The sequence below is a fragment of the Phyllobates terribilis genome, unplaced genomic scaffold (genome assembly GCF_046119375.1).
Source record: "Phyllobates terribilis strain yellow unplaced genomic scaffold, ASM4611937v1 Scaffold_12__6_contigs__length_324123572, whole genome shotgun sequence".
Classification (NCBI taxonomy): Eukaryota; Metazoa; Chordata; class Amphibia; order Anura; family Dendrobatidae; genus Phyllobates; species Phyllobates terribilis.
The window spans coordinates 173352985-173360920 of NW_027362772.1; the positions used below are offsets into that span (position 1 = coordinate 173352985).

The 7936-nt window shown below is 42.7% G+C and overlaps 2 non-coding genes across 2 annotated transcripts; both read right to left on the reverse strand.

Moving 5' to 3' along the window:
- Nucleotides 1–2596: 2596 nt before the first annotated feature.
- TRNAL-CAG (transfer RNA leucine (anticodon CAG)) lies at nt 2597–2679 on the reverse strand. The gene has a single exon. It is a non-coding gene; the product is annotated as a tRNA-Leu (tRNA).
- A 1184-nt stretch (nt 2680–3863) lies between these two features.
- Nucleotides 3864–3936, reverse strand: TRNAF-GAA (transfer RNA phenylalanine (anticodon GAA)). Its single transcript has one exon. It is a non-coding gene; the product is annotated as a tRNA-Phe (tRNA).
- Nucleotides 3937–7936: the final 4000 nt, after the last annotated feature.

Consider the following 7936-nt stretch of genomic DNA (forward strand, 5'->3'; position numbering starts at 1 on the left):
TCTATGAATAGGAATTCCTAAGTATTTGATACCCTGTGAGGGCCAGGCAAAGGGAAAGTTGGACTGGATGGAATCCTATATGGATTTGGGGAGGGAGACATCGAGGGCCTCAGACTTCGCTGCATTGATTTTAAAATTTGACCATGTAAAAAAGTGATCTATTTCAGCCATAACAGCATGGATGGATATATGTGATTGAGTGATATATACTAGGACATCATCAGCAAATAGAGAGCACTTGTACTCGGTGCCTCCCACCTCAATCCACCTAATATTGGGGTTATGGCGAATTGATGAGAGCAGGTGCTCCGTCACTAGGATGTATAAGAGAGGGGACAGAGAACATCCCTGCCTTGTCCCATTGGTGATTGTGAAAGGTGATGAAAATGTTCTGACGCGGCCCCTGGGCCTTGGGACACCCGGAGCCGGACCCTTTTTGGTGGATGCTGGTGGTTGTAGTCTCCGTGGCGGCGACCCGGTTCCGTGGCTCAGGGCGGTCAAACCAGTGGCGGAACTATTTATGTGGTTTTGATGTTTAAATGTCCGACTACGCCACCCGTGGATTGCGGTCAGAGTGAACCGCCGCTCCAGGGCAGACCGCTGAGGCTGGTGTTGTGGGTGCAGCAGAGCGTAGCATAACTCCCCACGGGAGGAGTATAGCCTCAGGGCAGTGTATGCGGAGGATGGGGGTGATGGTGCAGGGCAGCAGCAGTAACGACACGGAGTCAGTGATGCAGTCCAGGGCCTTTACTCACAGTTCTTATTATCCAGACCACGTTTGCAGGTAACGGCTGCCCACGTCGTACTGTGCTCACCAGGTGAGGGCCTCAGACAACTCCCAGATAACTTTGGAGCGCTTCACAGGACCCCCTTTGTGTGTCCTTTGTCTGGCTTTTCTTACCAACCCTTCTGTCCGGCTGCCTCGGGCCTCCTCTTGGTAAACTTGGCGCCAGTTTCCCTGACCCTATGTGGTGCCTTCCTAGCGGGTGTAGCGAGGGGCTGCGCCACATAAAATGTCACAGAATCCTGTTTCTAGCTGAGGGTCGTTTCCTGCCTCCACTAGTTTCGGGGACCGGTCTCCCCCTTTGGCCTGACCCCTCCACGCAGGTGGATTCGGGCGTGCGGTGGCGACTCGCCCGTCCGCACCCCTGGGATCCCTTCATTCCTCGTTCCTGGAGCCTTCTCCGCTCCTCTTCCTTCCTTCTCCCTCTTCCAGGCCTGGGCCTCTGTTACTAGGCCCGCCTCCGGAGCAGAGCTCATGCAGAGCCCCTGCTCCCTGCCACTTCTGCTCAGACTTCTCTGCACTGAACTAAGATGGTGCCCACCTTTTATACTCCCTTCTCAATGCACCCAGGAACTGCTTCCTCCCTGCTCCTGCACTACAGGGTTCCCCTTCCTCAGTGTTCCCTCCCCCCACTCCAGCCAGGGACAGGGACTGTCGTGCCCATCTCAGGGGCATATTGGTCGCCCTGCCCTACGGCAATGTGGTGTAATGCATGCAGGTGTCGGGTCCTGATCCACACTACATCCTTACCTGAGAGTGAGATATCACACCTCTGGGTGAGGTGCAATACCTCTGTAGCAACCGAGCCCTCAGGGTGCTACAGTTCCATTTATCTTCAGCCTAGGTGACGTATTTCGATACAGGGCTGTGATTTTGGCTATAAAAGGGTCCCCTAGACCCCTACCCCAAGCTTTTTAAGAGAATCATATATGGCGTGCCAGGAGACTCTATGGAATGCTTTCTCAGCATCCAACGAGAGTATCTAATTACAAATTTTTAACTGCATCTAGCCCAGGAAATACTTTGTGCCTAGTAGCAGTGTCTGCTAGTCAGCGGATTATCCCGGCTGTTAAGCAAGCTACACCACCTGTAGTTTGGACACTTAATTTTTTCAAAGGAAATGCTTCAGGACCACGGGATACTCAGTGAAGAGCATCAGGAGGCACCCCAAGGAATAGGGGCTGGGACTGGCATTAGGATGCCTTGCGGTGGACAGCCAAGCTCGATCCTTATAAAAGCTTTTTAACTGCAGCAGCTTTAGTGGACGCTACTGGAGCTGGAATTACGCGGCTGCTGGCATGAGACTTGCCCTCCAATAGATCCTTGTAAATGGATTTAAAGTGTATTCATTCAAATTAGAGAGACAATTTAAATTAAAAAGCTTAGAGCTGCCTCCACCACAGGGGGGCTCGCTCGACCCACCAGCGGACAGGCACCAGTATTGGGAGAGGGGGGCTGGCCATCAGGGTTCACCGCGGCTCTGGCACAAACCCGGCGACACGGAGGTGGCACGGGCAGGAGCGGACTGGCCGTGTCGGCTTCTCACTTTTTGGATTTTAGAAGGGCATGACATGCCTATATCTGTGTCTCCCCCTCCTTTTACTCCTGCACCTCTTTTCTTTTCGCATGACTATATGTACTTGTCACTTTTCCATGTGTTAGTTATGTCTTCTGAGCAGTTTGTCAGCTTTTGGACACCTTTGAAGGTGTTTTCTATGTGTTTTTGTTTTCCTGCCATTGGTTTAACGGTGTTCGACGAACAGTTCGACGAACACGAACCGAACTCGAACACTATGGGAGTGGCTCAACACTAGTCAGAAGGGGGATTCGAACCCACGCCTCCAGGAGAGACTGCGACCTGAACGCAGCGCCTTAGACCGCTCGGCCATCCTGACTTCTTCTGGCTTTTGTAATTTAACTCTTTCTAAGCTAAGCAGTGGAAAGATGAGCATTACTTGTGATGAAAGGAAATATGCCATGATTTCTTTTATTTTAATATTGATTTGTAACCTATTAGTTACAGCCAATTTTGAGCTTCATGACCAAGCACCGTTTTTTAAATCTGACATGTATCAATTTATGTGGCAATAACACTGGAATGCTTAACATATCCCTGTGATTCTGATAGTGTTATTTTGTAACACATTGTACTTTATATTAATGGTAAATTTAGGTCAATATATATTTAGTTTTTCTTGTGAAAATATCTAAAGTTGCACAATTTCATTGAAATGCGGTGATGCCCCATATGTCTTCAGAAACTACTGTTTGGTCACACAGCAGGGCTTTGAAAGTAAGAGCGCTATTTGGGTTTTGGGAATGCAGATTTTGCAAGAATATTTTGAGGGTGACATTTGCAGAGTTCCAAAAGTTCCAAAACAGCAGAAACCCCTCCAAAGTGATCCCATTTTATAAATTACTCCTCACAATGAATTCATCAACACCAGCAATTACTATTATTGTCCAACAGGTGTTTTCACTCTGCAACATCCAGAATTGCAAATAAGCCAGTTTAGTGCCCAGCTTGCGCTAATGGAGACAAGCACCCCATACATTTTAATTGGGCTCTCCTCGCTACAGAAATGCCAAATCTGTGGATTCTTTTTCTTACCATTAACGTGGAAACCCCTATTTTTAGAATGAAAGATGACGGTCCTGAGTTGGGGCTTGTGTTTTTTGCCTTCCTGGCTTTTTCCCCAAACAGCTTTGTTCCTGGCATATTTTTGAAGCATATTTGTCTCAGTAATGCCACAGCGATTCATAGTCAAACATAAATGGCTGAAATCATTCAGCTAGTGTCTGATACATGCTGCCCGTATTAGCTATCAGGCTTCCTTTAAATCCTCATACAGCTAAGTCAAACTAAAATAAAACAAAGTGATGACGTCCAGAATGAAGGAAAAATTACAAAAAATATTATTTTCCTCAAAAGTTAAAAGTGTTCAGTTCTCAAGTTTCTATCATTTTATTTCCTGTAGATAGTTATAATGATTAGGATTTTTATATTCTCTGTAAACAGTCAGTACATATGCTTTGTTTATTTTCTGCTTAAAATTTAATGGGTGAAGAAAAAAACTTTTGCCGAAACCCGGGATTGAACCAGGAACCTTTAGATCTTCAGTCTAACTCTCTCCCAACTGAGCTATTTCAGCAGGACAAATTTAGATTCAGGAATGTTCAACACACTGTACATGTCACAACTGGATGTATTTATTTTTACTTTGACTTGTTTTTGCAAGATTATCTATATTTGAAAGTCCCGCTATTTTGCGCACATATTTAAGAACTTACATTATTTCTTTGTGAATGAATAGAAAAAACAGCAATTCTGCATTTTTTTTACATTTTCAAATTTACTCATTTCGCCAGGGTAATTCTGACTGTGTCTCTGTAGGACAGGTGATGATTGAGCATAAAACACAATTTGTAAGCATAATGTTGCATCAAGCTTTATTTTTTTCTTAGGTGCAAACAATTGGAGTGAAGATAGGAGATGCAAATTTAGAGAAAATATTCTACTGATTGTTAATGTTGAAAGTGAAAACATTTGTCCCAAATTGTGGTGAAACTTTGATGTCAGTATCACATGCGCATTTCAGACTTGTTAAACTATGTTCATCAGCTCTTTTAGCTTTTGTTTATTAAGTATATATATAGTCTATTGATGCCTGAGGTAAAAAAATCTGAAATTAGACTTCCTGGTAATTCGGTTTCTAGGAACCTTCCACGACAGCACCTTAGGATGTTCACTCTCTGCCCTAATAGGGACAGAGAACACATAGAGATGAAATAGTCCCTCCCATTTTCCTATCCACAGTATTTTTCCGATGCCAAAGCAACAACTAACATATGCACAAAGAAACTATTTGATGTTCCCAGAAGTCTTTTGTGAAAGCACAAATTCAGGACATTTAAGCTTTGCCTCAAGGACCCCAAGGAATACTGCCAAAGTGCCAACGTTGAGAATTGGTTTTGCTAAGCCCCATCACTTTTAGTTTTCGATTTGAGATTGCCACCAATAGAGCGGACCCCCAACTAATCAGTAACAGGAGTGAAGCTGTACAATTTCTTGAAAGAAAATTCTAATGTCAGAAGTGGGATTCGAACCCACGCCTCCAGGAGAGACTGCGACCTGAACGCAGCGTCTTAGACTGACTTCTTCTGGCTTTTGTAGTTTAACTCTTTCTAAGCTAAGCAGTAGAAAGATGAGCATTACTTGTGATGAAAGGAAATATGCCATGATTTATTTTATTTTAATATTGATTTGTAGAGATGAGCTTTGTTCTACTCGAACTGTTCGCCAATCTCAAATTCGAGCTGTTTTGGGCGGTGTTCGAGCCGTTCGGCGAACACGAATGATTTGAGAAAAATTCGGCTGTTCGAGGTTATGTTCGATAACTGTTCGTGCACCAAAATCATAACTGGATTTTTTCTCAGTAATGATGAAAATTAATGTTAATACGCAGTTTGAGTGTACAGCGGGGTGGGGGGAGGGGCAGGGGATGGATCTCTGCAGGAACAATGAAGATCTCCATTTTTTTTTCTCTTTCCCTCATTTACAGTGGGGAGGTGCAATCTGTCAGCCTATCAGCAGCGCACACACGGAGCGAAGTGCTTTTTTTCACACAAGCAAGGGCATGTGTCATTGGCAGTGTATGTCACATGTCCTTGCCCTATAAGACCAAGCCATTTTCCCCGTCGCCACCATTTTCTCACTGCTGCAGCTGCGTGTTAGACGGCATCGCTGTTGCTGTGTGCGCTATACCTTGTTAATTTCAAGCCAATTTTCGCACAAATATACAGATAGCTTGGGAGTAGGGAATAGTTGTGATTGCAGTCCTTTTAAGGACTAGGTTACAGCATTTCCTACGACTTTTATCAGGCAGGTCTGTGCTCTTAAATAGATAGGTTGTGGGAGTAAAGACTAATTGTAATTGGAGTCCTTTTCAGGACTAGGTTACATCAGTTCCTATCAGTTTTTGCCAGGCAGGTCTGTGCCAGTGCTGTGCAAGTTTTTTTCACAGCATTTGGCTGAATCTAGCAAAGCTAATCCTTTTTGGCCTATTGCAGAGTGTGTTAGTCAGTGGAGTAGCCTATCTGTGTTGCAAGATATACCACCTGTGTATAGAATACCAATTTTTTTACTGCACCTAGTGAAGTAAAATCTTTTGGGCATAGCATCATTCTATTAGTCCATCTATACTGACCTCCATCAGGTTGCAAACTGAATATAATTTTTTTCTGCATCTAGCTCTGAAAAAATATTTGGCCTTCTAGCAGTGTGTCGGACTTTCTCTATTAGTCCATCTATACAGACCTCCATCAGGTTGCAAATTCAAAATAATTTTTATCTGCATCTACAGTACCTCTGAAAAAATATTTGGGCTTCTAGCTGTGTATGGGACTTGTTGTATTAGTCCATCTATACTGACCTCCATCAGGTTGCAAACTGAATATATTTTTTTCTGCATCTACCTCTGAAAAAATATTGGGCTTCTAGCTGTGTGGGTCTTGTTCTATTAATCCATCTATACAGACCTCCATCAGGTTGCAAACTGAATATCTTTTTTTTCTGCATCTAGCTCTGAAAAAATATTTGGCCTTCTAGTAGTGTGTGAGACTTTCTCTGTTAGTCCATCTATACTGACCTCCATCAGGTTGCAAACTGAATATATTTTTTTCTGCATCTACCTCTGAAAAAATATTGGGCTTCTAGCTGTGTGTTGGTCTTGTTCTATTAATCCATCTATACTGACCTCCATCAGGTTGCAAACTGAATATAATTTTTTTCTGCATCTAGCTCTGAAAAAATATTTGGCCTTCTAGTAGTGTGTCGGACTTTCTCTATTAGTCCATCTATACTGACCTCCATCAGGTTGCAAATTAAAAATAATTTTTATCTGCATCTACAGTACCTCTGAAAAAATATTTGGGCTTCTAGCTGTGTGTGGGACTTGTTGTATTAGTCCATCTATACTGACCTCCATCAGGTTGCAAACTGAATATATTTTTTTCTGCATCTACCTCTGAAAAAATGTTGGGCTTCTAGCTGTGTGTGGGACTTGTTGTATTAATCCATCTATACTGACCTCCATCAGGTTGCAAACTGAATATATTTTTTTCTGCATCTACCTCTGAAAAAATATTGGGCTTCTAGCTGTGTGTGGGTCTTGTTCTATTAATCCATCTATACAGACCTCCATCAGGTTGCAAACTGAATATAATTTTTTTCTGCATCTAGCTCTGAAAAAATATTTGGCCTTCTAGCAGTGTGTGGGACTTGTTCTATTAGTCCACCTATACTGACCTCCATCAGGTTGCAAATTCAAAATAATTTTTTGTATGCATCTAGCTCTGAAAAAATATTTGGCCTTCTAGCAGTGTGTGGGACTTTCTCTGTTAGTCCATCTATACTGACCTCCATCAGGTTGCAAACTGAATCTAATTTTTTTCTGCATCTAGCTCTGAAAAAATATTTGGCCTTCTAGCAGTGTGTCGGACTTTCTCTATTAGTCCATCTATACTGACCTCCATCAGGTTGCAAATTAAAAATAATTTTTATCTGCATCTACAGTACCTCTGAAAAAATATTTGGGCTTCTAGCTGTGTGTGGGACTTGTTGTATTAGTCCATCTATACTGACCTCCATCAGGTTGCAAACTGAATATATTTTTTTCTGCATCTACCTCTGAAAAAATATTTGGCCTTCTAGCAGTGTGTGGGACTTGTTTTATTAGTCCACCTATGCTGACCTCCATCAGGTTGCAAATTCAAAATAATTTTTTGTATGCATCTAGCTCTGAAAAAATATTTGGCCTTTTAGCAGTGTGTGGGACTCTCTCTATTAGTCCATCTATACTGACCTCCATCAGGTTGCAAACTGAATCTAATTTTTTTCTGCATCTAGCTCTGAAAAAATATTTGGCCTTCTAGCAGTGTGTCGGACTTTCTCTATTAGTCCATCTATACTGACCTCCATCAGGTTGCAAATTAAAAATAATTTTTATCTGCATCTACAGTACCTCTGAAAAAATATTTGGGCTTCTAGCTGTGTGTGGGACTTGTTGTATTAGTCCATCTATACTGACCTCCATCAGGTTGCAAACTGAATATATTTTTTTCTGCATCTACCTCTGAAAAAATATTGGGCTT